At 39.6% G+C, this 16,800-nt stretch overlaps 1 long non-coding RNA gene across 2 annotated transcripts; it reads right to left on the minus strand.

Annotated features, from left to right (window-relative positions):
* Positions 1 to 918: 918 nt before the first annotated feature.
* Positions 919 to 4,453, minus strand: LOC126713751 (uncharacterized). 2 transcript variants are annotated; one of them, XR_007651414.1, is made up of 4 exons: positions 3,894 to 4,453; positions 2,952 to 3,046; positions 2,050 to 2,099; positions 919 to 1,422 (listed from the first exon to the last, which is right to left on the minus strand). It is a non-coding gene; the product is annotated as an uncharacterized LOC126713751 (long non-coding RNA). The 2 variants fall into 2 exon arrangements; XR_007651413.1 differs by having other exon boundaries at positions 4,133 to 4,445.
* Positions 4,454 to 16,800: the final 12,347 nt, after the last annotated feature.

A 16,800-nucleotide genomic window follows, 5' to 3' on the forward strand; every position in this document is an offset into this window, starting at 1 on the left:
AATTAAAAGATTCAGGCCCAACAATTAAATAAACAAAACAACAATTGACAAACTTATAAGAAAAAGCAACAAATCTATAATTTTTATTGAACAAATCAAATAACCCTAACCTTGATGCATTGACCGAAGAAGGAGAGGAGTCCAATACATAAGTGGAATATGTGAATTGTGAAGCATGAGCCGCCCTCAAAAAAAATCTTGAAGAAAAATAAGTTTTAAGGAGAAAATTGTGTTGCGGCAAAAATAAGTTTTTGGGGCTTAGGTTTTCTATGCAAGCAATTCTTAAATAGGAGAGAGTAGAGGCGATGGGAGAGTGTCCTTATTTGGTTAGAAGTCTAATTGGCATTGGAAAAGGAAAACAGTGATGAGGTGGAAAATTTAATTTAATTTAAATTTAATTTAAATATTGTGCTGACGTGGAAAATTGTGAGAGCTTCAAAAGTTTCGGTTTTATATATATATATAGACTAGTGTGTAGCCCCATGCATATGCACGGGTACAATTAAAAATAATTATAATTATACGATTCAAATTATAAATAGTCAATTGTAGTGGTACTATTGATGTTAGCTTGAGTTATTAAACATATACGACATTAGTTCGACCAGGACATTTGAAGGTACTAAAATATTTTTTTTTTTGCAATTTTCATGATATTGGTTACATCGAGTTTCTCAAAGTTACATTTATGAATAATCACAATTAGATATATAAAAATTTTGGCCAAATATACACATTAGTTTCAAGTTTTTATTAGAGAATATACTTTAACCATCATGGGAAAAAAGCCATATTATGTGCCTTGGTTGTTTTGATAATATATATTTTGACAATATGTTATTTTTTTCATACCGATCAAGGGAAAAACTACCACCAACCATTAAAAATCAACTACTTTATAGGAGGAATCCCTTAATGGGTGCAATAAAAATAGAAAATATTTATTTAAGATTGCAATTGAAACCACAATTTGTCCCAATATTATGTCCATACATACATTAAAAAAAAAAAAAAAAACTCATTTTTGCGCACATGCCTATGCAGTATGCACCTTAGCCTCTGACATTAGTCAAAATCGCATTGGGTTGAACCCTTGAATCAACTGTAGATCACAAATATCTTTTCTACTCCCTACTTCACTAAAACGGATGATACAAAACTTATATATAAAAAAAAAGAACCAAGTATAAACAAAAGCAAAAACTAAACTTTAAAGTTACATTTATTTGGATCTAATAGATGAGAAATACCACCCAATACGAATCATAGACGCGATCATGCAAATTGTGTCCAATAGCAATAAAAATGTCTTGATTAGTTGAGTAGTTGATCATAGATGTATTGAGTTAAATGCTTCACCACATTTCTTGAAATCTCCCACATCACAACTTCTTAATAATTATGGAAACTGCTTGAAAGATGCTATAGCAATACAATAAATATATCTTATCAACACATGGGATTAAAAAAAGATAAATCCAAATGATTCGCTTATCGTAGAATTCAAAGCATTAATCATTAGAGTACTTAATGATCATAAACCATAACTGTAGGCTAAAAACTTGGAGTTGTAAAAGTAGAAAAGAAAAAGAAATGTAGATAACATTAAAAGTAATGTCTTACAAAAATTAATCTATTTTCACAAAAGGAATGAACTACGCACATCTAAACTAAATCTCAAATTCTCTTAAATCCAATTTTTTCCTTCAAAGCCATAAAGTTATATACCTAAGTCAAATATATAAGGTCCATTACCATAGCTCAAAACATTACAATAAAAGTGGTAACTCAAAACGTTATGATAATAAATAATTAAGAAAAGGAACCCACACGATGTTGGGATTGTTCTATAGTCAATTAATCGATCTGGAGTACGCCCTCTACGACATTCAACCAGCCTTATGGTGCTTTAGTGATTAATTAAATAAAACCCCAAATCTATAACTTTTAATCCATTTACCAAATGAGAAAAAAAAAAAAAAAAATCCAACAACAACAACAACTCAATCAATAGGCCCCTTAGATTACTACTACATAAATTGTGCTCACCTGCATAGTTTGCAACCAAAAAGAAATTGATATTCCACACTTCTTTGTATCTGAAGAGAAAAATATAAGCAGAGCCACCTTAGATTGCTACTAATCATTCTTACTAAAATAGAGTTGACAGGGAATATAGACTCCAGAAAGATTTTGTAGTCATTTCTAGATGTCTAATTGGAATTGAATTAGTTGGTTTGTTTTCTTGTTAATATGTTTATATAACAAACTGAGATAACATAAGACAATACTGGACAAATTTAAAACTGGAAAGGCATTCTAGCACAACACCAAAATAAAGCTATTTTAAAAGTTACTGTTATGTTCTTATACCAATGACATAATTTATGGCAACTTGGATTGGTTCTTGTATCTGCAAAAACCAACACCACCACTTTTTCATCACCAAAAACATAAATTTTCTTACATCGCCAAATATAATACACAAATCCAAATGAATATTGAAGCTAGACAACAAACAAATTCAAAGAGAAAAAACTAAATCCAATTAGGAAGACGATTTTACTTCAAAAATGCTACAAAAATAGTAATAGTGCAAGTACAATATTTTATAGTGCCTATTATGTTGATAAGTTGTATTTTTGAAAACAAAATAAAAGGCAGATCCAATATTTTCTATAGAAAAACAGGAAAAGGCAAACCTATTAGGAACGTTGATCAAAATTATGCTAGTAAACATTATTTACTTTGTCATTTATATCAATGCTTCCAATTCTTTCACATTTACACTTGCCTTCATTACTGAGTACTTCTAAATTTTACATCAAGCGAAAAAAAAAAAAAAAGAAAGAAAAAAAACAACAACAAAACAAAGAAAATTACACACACAAATAAAGAGACAAATGAGAGGGAAGCGAAAATAATGATTATGGAAGTATACAGAGTATTACCATTGTAGAATTCGAGGAATCTCTAGGGATCGTCTTTTTTGTTCTAAGAACCCTCCACCATGCGACTGTCTTCTCCACCCATCTCCAATTGATATCTAGAAATATTTTTGAAAAAGAAAAGCTTAATATAATCTTGAATTTAATTAAGACAATCAAAGCTCTTTGTGATGGACCTAAATTGTGAAAATTATCCTGAATAAAAAAAAAAAAAAAATGGAAGTCCCTAAAATTTCCTAAATGAACCAATCTTTAAAATCTCTAAATTCTAAAATTATCCCAACACCAAAAGAAACCCCCAATTCCCATTTGCAAAAAAAACCAAAAAAAAAAGAAAAAACGAAAAAGAAAAAAGGACTTTGGTGTGACTTACAATTGGAAACTTGGTGACAACAACACTTACTTTCCTTTAGGAGAAGTTTAACTCAAATAAATTGCAAACTGTGCCAACTTTTTAATAGGAACATTAACATATTGGTAACACAACAAACATCCCATGCATGAAAGGAATATAATATGACCATTTTCTTAGCAAGAATGTCACACAACAGAAAAATTATTAGGAGAAGAGCAAAGTTCCTAAAGAGTGCCTTTTAATTATATCAAAAGGCCAATCTTAGGAGCAAAAGCACCAACATGAAGTACCACTATATATCTTTTGTTATGGGAAAAGAAAAATAAAAACCCTTCAATTTCACAAACCCAGAAACCGTTTCACATGCAAACCTCAAAAAATGGAGAAAAAAAAGACCACGCAATCAGATATCAAATAAAGATACTATCTTGTTCTCAAGCCAAAAAAGAATAAAAAAATGATTTTTAAAAAAAGATGCTATCTTGTTATCAAACAGAAAACAAACATGAAACATTAATCATAGAAAAATAATATTAAAATTATTCAAGAAAAAAAATTTCACTAAAAGAAAGGAAAAAGAATATACTTACATTAATGGATTAGAAACCAACAACACTCAAACTAAAGCAATTATCAACATTAGTGGATCAATAAAACTAAATAAAGTTAAAATGATTCTCAAATGTCTGATGCTCTGGGCTAATACTGTTGCCGAGGAAGAGAAATATCTACAAACATTTTGATAGAAAACCCTAAAACCCAAAACAAAAACGAATCAAATCTAAACCTATCCAACAAAAAAAACTCAATTAAAAGTAACATTTCATACCTAAATCTAAAAAATGGAAAAAGAAAAAAATTTGCCAGTGCCGATTTCGACGATTTGGGTGGTTGATATATGACCTAACGGTTTCTTTATGTGCTTGCTATTTCGATGGTCTAAGTCTGGCTAGGGGATGGACAATGGCCGGCCTTGGATATTTCTCTCTTTCTCTTGAGGCCTTATGAACTCTACCTCTATCCTAGCCTATTAATCCAACGAACAACTCTGTTCTCTCTCTTTCTCCGTATATGGGCAAGCCTTTTGAATGTAATTTACTCGGTTAGTTTTGTATTTATACTCATAGACCAAGTTTTAATGCTGTGAGAGGAAGACTCTCCAAATGGTGCACCGTACGGTATTTTTAAGATTAAATTGTATACGTGGTAGCATTTTAAGTGGCCTTTTTAATAAACAGTGTATGGTGAGGTTGTTTTACACAACTTGAATTAAATCTATAGATAAGGGGATGAGTGGATGGCGTGCAATGGAAAGTAAAGGTGGCATGGTTCATGAGATGTTCATGTATGATGTCTGGTCTCACTATTTTCTCTTGGTTTCTTGTAACCCTTGGGAAATGGGATAGTGGTTGGTAGGAGACATGTACAGCTGATGCGAAATTGGATAATATGGAATTGTTCTCGTCTAAATGGGGCTTGGGGCTACTGCTGTGGAAGCTAGAAAATGACTACTTCAATTCCTTTTGTTAGGGCAAAGCTTCACCAAAAAGGACCCAAACACTGTTTGAATTGTGTTGGATATAGTGTATCGAAACACAACTAGTTCGCCATTGGCAGGTTGGAACATTTTCAAATTGCGACTTGATGATGGTGGAAATCGTCAGTAAGCCACATGATACCCACATGCTCGATACGATACCTGCGAGACAAAAATAAGGAAAACCCCTAGGAGAGTACCGGTGTGGTACCGGCCAAAAACCCTTCGAAGGTTAAGTTAGAAAACCTTTCACAACTCTAGAGTGCCAAAGCTGGGATGAATTATGCGTACCTTGTTTTATAAGAGCCTTTGGGTTTTTAAAGTAGTGTAGAACCGACCTCCATTTCTTGCGTAGGAAGGTGTTTCCTTATGGAGAAGATCATCATTAATGGGTAAATATTACAAGATCCTTCTTACGTTAGGATTCTATTCATATTGGGACTCTATCGATTAGGGTTGATCATGGGACGCAAGTTATTTCCATTTAGGATTCTTTGGAGGTTACTCAAACCCTGTGGATGTCACGTGGCCTTGAGATCCGTCCACCTTGTGCTCGTGCATCTTGGACTCGTCCACCATTAGCTTACTGGCCCTGCATTGTTAGGTTGGTTTGAATGGACCCGTCGTCCCTAATTTTACCCTCTTCAGTTGCCCCTTCACTCCATGGATTCGTGATCTTTGAATGGTCGGACCCGTGGAGTGATGGTTCAATTTGCCTCTTAAGGAACACACCCAACCTGACGGTGCTAGGCCAGTAGGCTAATGGTGGACGGATCCAAGACGCACGGGCACAAGGTGGACGGATCTCAGGGCCATGTGACATCCACATGGTTTGAGTAACCTCCAAGGAATCCTAAATGGAAATAACTTGCGTCCCATGGTCAACCCTAATCGATAGAGTCCCAATATGAATAGAATCCTAACATAAGAAGGATCCCGTAATATGTGCCCATTAATGATGATCTTCTCCATAAGGAAATACCTTTCTTCGCAAGAAATGGAGGTCGGTTCTACATTACTATAAAAACCCAAAGGCTCTCAGAAAATAAGGTATGCATAATTCATCCCAATTCTGGCACTCTAGAGTTGTGAAAGGTTTTCTGACTTAACCTTTGGAGGGTCTTTGGCCGGTACCACACTGGTACTCTCCTAGGGTTTTTCCTTGTTTTTGTCTCGCAAGTATCGTATCAAGCACGTGGGTATCGTGTGGCTTACTGACGATTTCCACCATCATCGGTTGGCGTCGTCTGCGGGGAAGAACGTTCATTAGAAGATAAGCCATATTCATTGCTTTCCGGACAAAAATTTGTATAGTACTTACTCGTTCGATGGCAACCACCACCAACAATTAGGGCGATGAACCACAACCCACTGCCCTGGAAAGGTAAGTCCAAACCCTCACAGCAGCAGTGGAACGTCTCACCAAGCAGAATCATGACCTAGAGGAACAGCTGCGCTAGGAGAACACAGCGATGGACACCCAAGAGGAAGACCAAGAAGGCACCAGCGCTGAGAAAAGGAACCAAGAAGGGCCGAAAATTAGCAATGCCCCAAATAGGCCAAAATGACAGGACACATGTTGCCCATCCGTCACAGATACGGTTCCCCTCATAGTTACTGAGATGCAGATGATGAAGGAACAAATGGACTTTATGATGAATGCCCTTAGAGGACTGGTGTTTAGTGACCTCGATAACTTGGTCTATCAAACTAATTCACCATTCACAGCGTTTGTCACTTCATTCCCCCTTCCACTGAACTTTCGTATGTCGCAGGTGGAAAACTATGACGGATCCAAGGACCCTTTAGATCACTTGGAGTCTTTCAAGACCTTGATGCACCTTCAAGGAGTGCCAAAAATCATGTGCAGAGCCTTCCCCACCATGTTGAAGGAATCCACAAGGATTTGGTTCAGCAGGTTGACACCCAACTCCATTAATACTTTCAAGGAGTTAAGTGCCCAGTTCGCCTTACACTTCAATGGAGGCATAGGTATAAGAAGTCCACTACATGCCTAATGAACATTAAGCAGTAAGAGGACGAGATGCTGAGGTCTTACATCACCTGCTTTAACAAAGGGGCTCTCCTGAATGATGAAGTAGATGAAAAGATACTCGTGGCTGCATTCATGAACAGACTGCGGAAGGGTAAGTTCCTATTTTCCCTATACAAGAACGCCCCAAAAACTATGTCAGATGTGTTGTACAGGGCAATCAAGTACATGAACGCAAAAGATGCGTTGCTGACCCGAGAAGAAAAGCCGAGGAAAAGGGAAAAACAAGAGGACGTATGGCAGGACAGGGGGCAGAAGATAGCTAGGATCGGAGAACGGCAGGAGGATAGGCGTTCTAAGCCCTCCACGGGAAAATTCAAGAGTTTCACCTCGCTAACTGCCTCGATTGACCAAGTCTTGATGCAAATCAAAGACGAAGGAGTTCTGACATTTCTCGATAAGCTAAAGGGAGATCCCAATAAGAGGTCTAAAGACAAGTGCTACCGCTTCCACCGTGACCATGGTCATGACATAGCCGACTGCTACGACTTAAAACAACAAATTGAAGCTCTCATCAGGCAAGGAAAGCTGCAAAGGTTCATTAGCAAGGGGAGAACGAGGTCCATAGGAGATATAAGAATGATTGTAGGAGGCACAACAGCTGCGAGGTCCTCCAAAAAGCTCGTAAGACTTACATCAGAATGGTCCAGAACGTCCAGCTGACGAGTTCGGTACCAGAGATGGCGCGGGTCGACAACCCTATTATCGAATTCTTGGAAGATGATGCTCGACGTCTTCACCACCCACATGACGATGCACTTGTCGTTAGTATACGGGTAGGGGACTACAACACGCACCGGGTTCTGGTTGACAACAGCAGCTAAACTGACATCCTATACTTCCCAGCATTCCAGCAGATGAGGATTGACAGAGAGCGACTGGTTTCAACGAACGCCCCTCTCGTTGGTTTTGGAGGAACAATGGTATTCTCCCTGGGCCCAGTTATATTGTCCGTGACGATTGGCGACTACCCCCAGCAGATCACTAAGGATGTAACATTCCTTATGGTCGACTGCTCATCTACCTATAATGCCATTCTCGGACGACCCACTCTCAATTCATGGAAGGCTGTAACCTCAACCAACCACTTAATGATCAAGTTCCCTACAGATTATGGAGTAGGGGAGTTATGCGGAAATCAGGTGGCTGCTCGCGAATGCTACATAGCTATGATGGAGATGGACGACCATCTCCAGGCCATGAACATAGAACAACATTGGATGGTGACAGAGCCCATTGAAAGGCTTGAAGAGATACTTCTCAATGACTCCAACCTTAATCGTACGACCAAGATTGGTACCCTTGCCCGCCTAACAGTCCGCCAAGCACTTGCAATTTTACTCAAAGATAACCGGGATGTATTTACATGGAGCCATGAAGATATGCTGGGGATCAACCCTTTGGTCATAGCGCACAGAATGAACATGTTGCCCTCCTTTCCACCCATCCATCAGAAGAAGCGGGTATTCGCCCCAAAACAAGACCAAGTTATAGTGGAAAAAGTTCACAAGCTACAAGAAGCGGACTTCATTAGGGAGGTTTACTACCCTGACTGACTGGTAAACGTGGTAATGGTCAAGAAAGCCAGTGGGAAGTGGAGGATGTGTGTAGACTTCACTGACCTGAACAAGGCATGCCCCAAAGATAGCTATCCCCTTCCGCGGGTTGACGTCCTAGTTGACTCTATGGCTGCTCAACACCAGTTATTAAGCTTCATGGACGCTTTCTCGGGCTACAACCAGATTAGAATGGATGAAGCAGATCAGGAGAAGACTTCATTTGTCACTAGCTAGGGCCTCTTCTGCTATAAAGTAATGCCGTTTGGCCTAAAAAATGTGAGCGCGACGAGGCTTATGAACAAGATGTTTGCATAGCAAATTGAGAGAAATGTCCAGGTCTATATAGACGACATGCTAGTGAAAAGCCAAAGAGAGGAAGATCATTTGGAGGATCTTAGAGACACATTTGACACCCTTCGTTCCTACAATATGAAATTCAATCCAGGCAAGTGTGCCTTTAGAGTGACGGTAGGAAAGTTCCAAGGATTCATGGTGTCGTAGAGGGGTATTGAGGCCAACCCAGACAAGATCTAGGCTATAATAGAAATGACACCCCTAAGGAACGTGAAGGAAGTACAAAGCCTCAACGGCAAGGTAGCAGCGCTAAACAGGTTTGTGTTAAGGGCGACGGATAATTGTCTACCCTTTTTCCGTACATTAAAGAAATATTTTGAATGGACGCTCAAGTGTTAGCAGGCATTTGAGGACTTGAAGACCTACCTCTCATCCCCTCCCCCCCGCCCCCCCCCCCCCCCCCCCCCCCCGGGGTTATTGAGTCCTTCCCAACCTGGAGAAGAACTATTCCTCTACTTAGCAGTATCATCAGCGGCCGTCAGCGCAGCCTTAGTCAGGGAAGAAGAGAGGGTACAGAAGCTCGTATGCTACATAAGTCTAGCGCTCAGAGGCGTAAAGGGAATATACCCACCAATAGAGAAGCTCACCTTCACTTTGGTTACAACGGCTCGCAAGCTAAAGCCATATTTCCAAGCCCACACTATTGTCGTCCTAACGGATAAACCTTTATGATGAGCAATGAATAGTCCCAAAGCTATCGAACGAACGGTGCTATGGGCAATAAAACTGAGTGAGTTTGACGTACAATATCGCTTGCGTACAGCCATAAAGGGATAAATGGTCACCGATTTCATTGCGGAGTTCACCAATATGGAGGGGCAGGGTGTAGAAGAGCCTCCTCACTGGAGCATCCACACGGATGGGTCATCTAACAAGCACGCTGATGGAATCGGTGTAGTGCTCCACTCCCCAGAGGGAGACGAGATCGAATGCATGGTTCAACTCGACTTCTCTACAACAAAAAATGAAGTAGAGTATGAAGCGTTATTGGCAGGAGTAGAACTAGCCAAAGTTGTAGGAGCAATAAGTGTGATTGCATACTGCGACTCTTAGGTAGTCACCAGTCAGATAAATGGCGACTATGAGTGCAAAGGAGAAAGGATGAAGAAGTATCTGGATCAAGTGTGGAAACATGTTGACAAATTGGAAGCCAAGTTCTTCCAAAGCCCGGGAGAAGAAAACGAGCAAGTCGATCGCCTTGCCAAAGCTATGTCAGCCGAATATATGCTTCTCCCCTGTAAAGTACTTTCCTTTGTTCAAATTTCACCCTTGATAGATGATGTCAGTGTGCAGGAAGTAAACTTAGAAAACAATTGGACTACACCAATAGTTTCATATTTGAAAGATGGCACACTACTCGACGATAAGGGGGGTGCAAGGAAGTTGAAGGTTCAGGTAGCGTGGTTTGTTGTGATGAAAGACGTCCTGTACAAGAGGGGCTTCTCTCGACCGTACCTGAGATGTTTAAGTCCTGAAGAAGTGGATTATGTTATGAGAGAAGTACACGAAGGGATCTACGACAACCACTCAAGATCACAGTCATTAGTACATAAACTAATTAGAGCTGGATACTATTGGCCTACTATGCAGAAGGATGCCCAGACTTATGTCAGAGCATGTGACAAATGTCAAAGGTTCAACAATGTCATTAGATAGCCGACGGAAGAATTGACCTTGATAACAGCCTCGTGGCCATTCGCCCAATGAGGACTTGACATCATGTCATTCCCAATAGCAACGTGACAGCTGAAGTTCTTTATAGTTGGTATAGACTATTTTACTAAGTGGGTAGAAGTAGAAGCCTTGGCTACCATTATGGAGAAGAACATAAGAAGCTTCGTTTGGAGAAACATCGTTTGCAGGTATGGAATCCCCAGAGTCTTGGTATAAGATAACGGGAAACAGTTTGACAACGACTCCTTTATAGATTTTTGCTTATAGTTGGGAATCAAGAACCACTACTCCTCCCCCGCCCACTCACAGGCCAACGGGCAAGTTGAGGTCACAAATCGATCCTTGCTTAAAATCATCAAGACTCTGCTCGAGGGGGCAAAGGGTGTATGGCCAAAAGAGTTACCAATCATATTATAGGTGTATAGAACGATGGCCAGAACACCATCAAGGGAGACACCGTTTCGATTAGCTTATGGAAGCAAGGCAGTCATCCTAGCAGAGGTTGGACTCACTAGCTACAAAGTGGATAATCATGATGAAGGAAGGAATGATGGAACTATGCGTCTACAACTGGATCTATTAGATGAAGTTAGGGCAACAGCTGAATATAAGCTTGCACGATACCAAGACCTCATGGCTAAGCACTACAACTCTCGAGTCAAATACAAAGACTTCAAGGTTGGAGACCTCGTCTTGAGGAAGGTAATGGGTGTGGCTAGAGATCCTACCCAACGAAAGTTTGGCCCTAATTGGGAGGGACCCTATGAAATCACATCATGGCAAAGGAAAGGCACCTACCACTTGGAGACATTGGATGGACAGAAGCTACACCATCCATGGAACACCGAGCATCTCCAAAAGTACTACCAGTAGAAGATAGCATGAAGAACAACACTCCTTATTTCCAGTTTATTTCTTTTAGTTAAATTTTTGCTTGCAGAAATTTTTAGGCCCAAAGGGCAGGTTTTTTTCTTTTAAGAACAATTTTTCTACATACATTTACCATAATAAAAGGAGTTTATTTAGATATGTCTTGCGTATTTTCCTGTTTCTACATGTTTATTCTACATGTTTAACAAAGTCCACAAGTGGACGGATTCAACATAAAGTCCATAAAAGGACAAGTTCATCCTATGAGGGTGAGTTACCATTATTAAGCCCCTAACTGGATGACTCTAGAGTCCACTAGTGGATGGGTTTATTATAGAGTCCATAAGTGGACGGATTCATGATAAAATCCATAAGTGGACGAGTTTAGTCCAAATGGACGAGTTAATATTATCAAGTCCATGAGTGGATGGATTTAAGATTAAGTCCAAAAGTCTACGAGTAAATTATTATTAAATTCCCAAGTGGACGGATCCATGATCAAGCACTTAAGAGGATGGGTTCATCAGATGAGATGAACGGAAAATTATAGTCTATTATGTGGATAAATATAGGTCCATAAATGGATGGGTTAACCCCAGAGGATGAACAAAAAATTATCAAGTCCATAACATGGACGGTCTCATTAGAAGACATGTTGGATTACAAGTCCATAAGTGGACGGCCTCATCAGTTTAAACAAAAAATTATTTAGTCCATAGAATGGACAGGTTCAACAAGCATGTTGAACTAAAATCACAAGCCCATAATGAGGGCGGTTTCAACAAACACGGTAGATTAAAAAGATATTAAGTTCATAATAGGATGGGTCCATCCAAGAAGATTAGAAAAAAGTCCATTTAAGAGGACAGGTTCAACCCCACACTGAAATGAAAATTACAAGTCCATAAGAGGACGGGTTCATCTAATAGGACCAGAAAATTATGAGAAATATAAAGTAGACAAATAAAATAAATATTAAAAAAACCCATAAAGGGAGATGTATATATATAGAAAGCAATAGTTAAATTAAAAAGCTGTTTTTCAAAAGGATTACATTAAAAAAAAAAAAAAACTACTTTTGAACGAGGGTGTTTTCTTCTTTCTCCTGCTCCACTTGAATGTCATCAGAATAACGGATGCTATCCATGACGGGTTTAGCTTGGATTTTAGCAGCAGGGTCGTTAACAGGGCCGTCATCAGCGAACAACTCGTCTGTGCTCTTAGAGTGGACGGGCTGAATTGAGGTTTGGGCTTGGGCATCAATGTTGACTCAATATGTCCAAGTTAGGATAAGAAGCCTTAACTTGATGAAGGGTGTTGTCGAAGCCTCTGGCAAAGGAGCCTTCGAGCTCTGCCAGAAGGGCATCGGAATCACGATACTCATGTATCGCTTCTTCCTTCGCCTGATGGAGCTGGTCCCTGATGTCACGAATTTCTTTCTCCTTCTCCTCCAAGACCTGCTTTAACAGCTTCGTCTGCTTCTCTAGCTCCTCCCTAGCTTCCTCTGATAAAGCAAGCTTCTTCTCCTGGATAGTCTTCCAGGCTTTCAACTCGTTCAGTTCATCCTCCGTTAAGCTTGCCTTCGCCCTAATACAGTCCAGTGTCGTCTCATGGTTCAGGCAAAGACCCATTAACCCCTTCATCATTAACATTGCCTTGAAAACAAATGGGTTAGTAACAAGGTGAGACAAAGGAAAGAAAAAAGAAAAAGTGGACGGATGTAGTTACCTGAGCAATGCAAAAGAGACCTGTCTCCCCTATGGCCTTCGTTGCGTGGTTGCTCAAGTCCTCATAATCATTAGTCGTGATGATGGACGAGAGTTGCTCCAGTGCATATTTCGAATCCTAGCAAAGGAGGATGGGTGCTTTCTCAGTGATGGGAACCAAGCCCATCATGAGTCCATTGCCCTTTCCTGGGCCAAGTTTCTTTATTTCAGCCTTCAACCCCACAACGGGCTCTGGGACCGTCTTGGGTTTCTTGGGAAGATGGTCAGTCTTCTCCAGCTGCTTCCTTTTAGTGGACGGATGGGACGAACCCGTCTCCTTAGAGGGTTGGCCCTCAGCTTGTTTTTTCAAAGTAGCTTCTGCTTGATATAAGCCCTTCTCTTAGTAGTGTCCATCTCTGCACAGAGGTAGACGGATGTTTAGAGTAAGATAATGTAAAAACAAAGAAACCAAAATACAGGATGACGGACTTATGTTGGCGAACTTGAGCGTCGTATCGACGGGCGGTTGCGGTTGGCATTGGTTCATCACAATACCAGTGTAGAGTGTCTAAATTGACCAACTTAGCCCACATCCTCTCCACTAACTTGGTTTTGTTAAAAAATTTCTCCGAAAAACTCCACTGTTCAAGTGAAACTTGTGGACGGTCCCAAGCTGCAACAGGAGACGAACAATTAAAATAACATACAGAAAATTTAAAATAGTAATGAACCTTGATATAGACAGATGCATAGCAAACATGTGGCATTATGCCACATGTTTTGTTGACGGGCCTAAATTCATTATCACTAGGGTGACTCATCCACTCGTCACCTTCCATAAATAAATAACGACTCTTCCAATCCCTGTTGGAGTTTGGGGTTTCACAAATGAGCCTCAGCAATGGGCTCCTGGGCAAGAAACTATACATGCCCTTGGACTGAGCTATCTCAGCAGGACGGTAGCAATGAAAGAATTCTTCCACCGTCAACCTCCGTGCTCCATTTGACATAGCACCATATAAGACCTCCACGCCAAGGAAGACCCTCCAAGTGTTTGGGGAGATCTAGGTGACGGCCAACCCAAGGTATTGGAGGAGGCGACGGTGTAGACTGCTTAAGGGAAACCTGAGCCCGGCCTTAAGCATTTGCTCATAAACTCCATCTATAAACCTTTCCTCTTGCAGCTGTCCTTGAGTTTATTGTGAATCTTCTCCATTTCTGAAAGGAATTTCCCTTGATTGCAGAGCTTTTCCAAGGCAATAAGCATATGCTGATAAATTTATCCCAATGAGGCTTTATTCAAAGTTATTCTTTGGATATTCATCATGCGAAGGGTTTCGTCTCCCAATGGTTTTGGAAGAGAATTGAGAAAAGTCCACTTGATATTCACATCATCCATGCCATTAAACTATGGAATTTGGAACATGGAGTTCAGCAATACACCATGACTACATGTCAAAAAAATTTTCATGCCACTTAGAAGGAGGAGCATCATCAATAGTGAATAAATGCTTCGAATCTATCATTGATGAATAGGTGAGACGAGTCTAGTTGTCTGGAACAAAAGGTGGAGGATGGAGGATGAAGAACATCATCTTCTTCTACTGTTGGTTGATCATCTTGTTGATACATAAATATTCCTTTAAGACCAAGATCAGAAAGATTCAAATCAGTATCAGTAATGATTGGGAGTACAGGCGGGTTATATGAGTCTTCTAGAGTGATGGCTTTTAGGAAAGATGAAATTGGGTTTGGAGGATCAAGATCTATGGTCAACATGTTCATATCTGGAGGTTTGGAGGATGCACCAACAATTGGATCTGAGTGTTGGGATAATGGGTATTTATCAGGGGAGGGTTTATTCTGTGATTGGCTTTGAGTCTCTGTTTTGGGTTGGATTGGATATGTTATGGCTAGAAATATTCCATTGCTCTTGAGAAGGTTATGATCAGGGTGTATTGTGGTTAAGGGTTGAAAGTTTTGACTTGTTGAATTGGACAAGAATGGAGAGGATAAAGGTATAGAAAAATCTTTGTACAACGTCTGTCTAGATTGGTAGGGGGTATAGACAAACATTGGACAAACCTGTGTTTCTGTCTTCTAGGATTTCTTTATAAACTGGAGTTGTGACAACAATTGTTTTCTTTCTTTTTCTTTTTGTCCCAAAAGGGAGAAGGAAACTGACATATCTTTGACTGTGGATGCAATTGTTGAAAGCTCTTGTTCTACTTTCTTGATTTTCTTCTTCAAATCATTGGTAAGAGATTCAGAAGATGAAAAGGTCTGTGTGACTACTTCTGCCAATTTTTGCTGGTTGTCAACAATCTTTAAAAGAGCTTGGTTTTGGGCCACATCATTCTCTGCTTGCCAATTTAAAGCTGCCTCTACTGACGAAACTTGTTTTTGGGTTCCATCTGAATTAGTTCCAACAGGAGTTTTGATCTTCCAAACATGTCTTGTGTTGGCTTGGGGGTGGTAAAAGTTTTCTAGTGGAGGAAAATCTTGATCATAAGAAGATGAAGGTCTGTTAATAGTGTAGCAAGGTAAAGGGTTTTGTGTTTGGGTTTGTGTGAAAGGAGGAGGATGATATTTATATAATTGAGGGAGAGGATATTCTAGTAATATGGAATCAGTGGAGAATTGGGCTCATGGTTAGGATTTTGTTTAGGCTTGGGTTCTTTGCATGGAGGAGGAGAAGACTAGGGTTTTTGTTTTTTGGTCTGGGATAAAAGACATAATAGTCAAATTTTCCAGAAGGTTCTCCCAAGAGATCTACTACAGGATCACTAGCTTCATATCTTTCTTTCAAGCTTTGCTAGAGAGATTTTTTCTTTCTTCTTCTTGATTGATCATCATCATCAATTGATTCTTCTTTGCATTCATCACAATCACAAATATCCCACCATATATGGCCAGAGGATGATTTTCCTTCATAACAACATTTTCCTTCATAACAACATTTTCCATCTTCACAGAATGCTTTAATTACAAGACCTTTTTCAGCAACTTATGGTACAGGCTATAACATTGCCATCTAGGTTGGAAAGGCTGTTATATCCTTCTTTTCTAGTGGAGCCTTCAGGAATCTTGTCTCTACTTCTCCATTTTCTTTCTTGATAAATAAAGGGTTATTGGACTGGATCGGCTGAACTACTTGATGAAGTGACTCGTACTTCGTGATCCATGAATCTGGGAAAAGGGAAGTCATCTGGTCCTTTGTATGCTGTCTAGGGACAAATGTACACATCGGAGTTAATCCCAGATCAACTTGAATAAGCAATGCATCATTAGTTTGAGCTATTTCTGGGACTGCTACGTCAAAGGCATGATTCTGGAGCCTATAAGCAAGCTGATAATGGAGTGTAGCTGCATAAGTATCTTGTACTTGAGAAGCTCTAGTAATCTGAACTTGAACTTTGAGAGCATCACAAAGATAGGGATCTTTTAAAGGCATATTGAAATTTGAGAATAATGTGACAAAAACAGTTCCAGCATTTAGAGTTGTCTAGATAGTTCTTATGACTGCATGTTGATACTCCAAAAATATGGAGTCAAGAAGTACCATTCTAGAGACTGCAAGGAGTCCCTTTCTTCCATGGAAAGTTAATGCCAACCTTACAGCACCAAAGTTGAGATGAGTATACCTTTGCTTTTTCCATGAGCTAACAAATTCCCTAGGAAGGGAAAGAGTAATGAAGTTTTCACCATCATTGGTTGGAATATTGAACTGGTCAAACTTAGAGG

This window comes from Quercus robur, chromosome 2 (assembly GCF_932294415.1).
Source record: "Quercus robur chromosome 2, dhQueRobu3.1, whole genome shotgun sequence".
Taxonomy (NCBI): Eukaryota; Viridiplantae; Streptophyta; class Magnoliopsida; order Fagales; family Fagaceae; genus Quercus; species Quercus robur.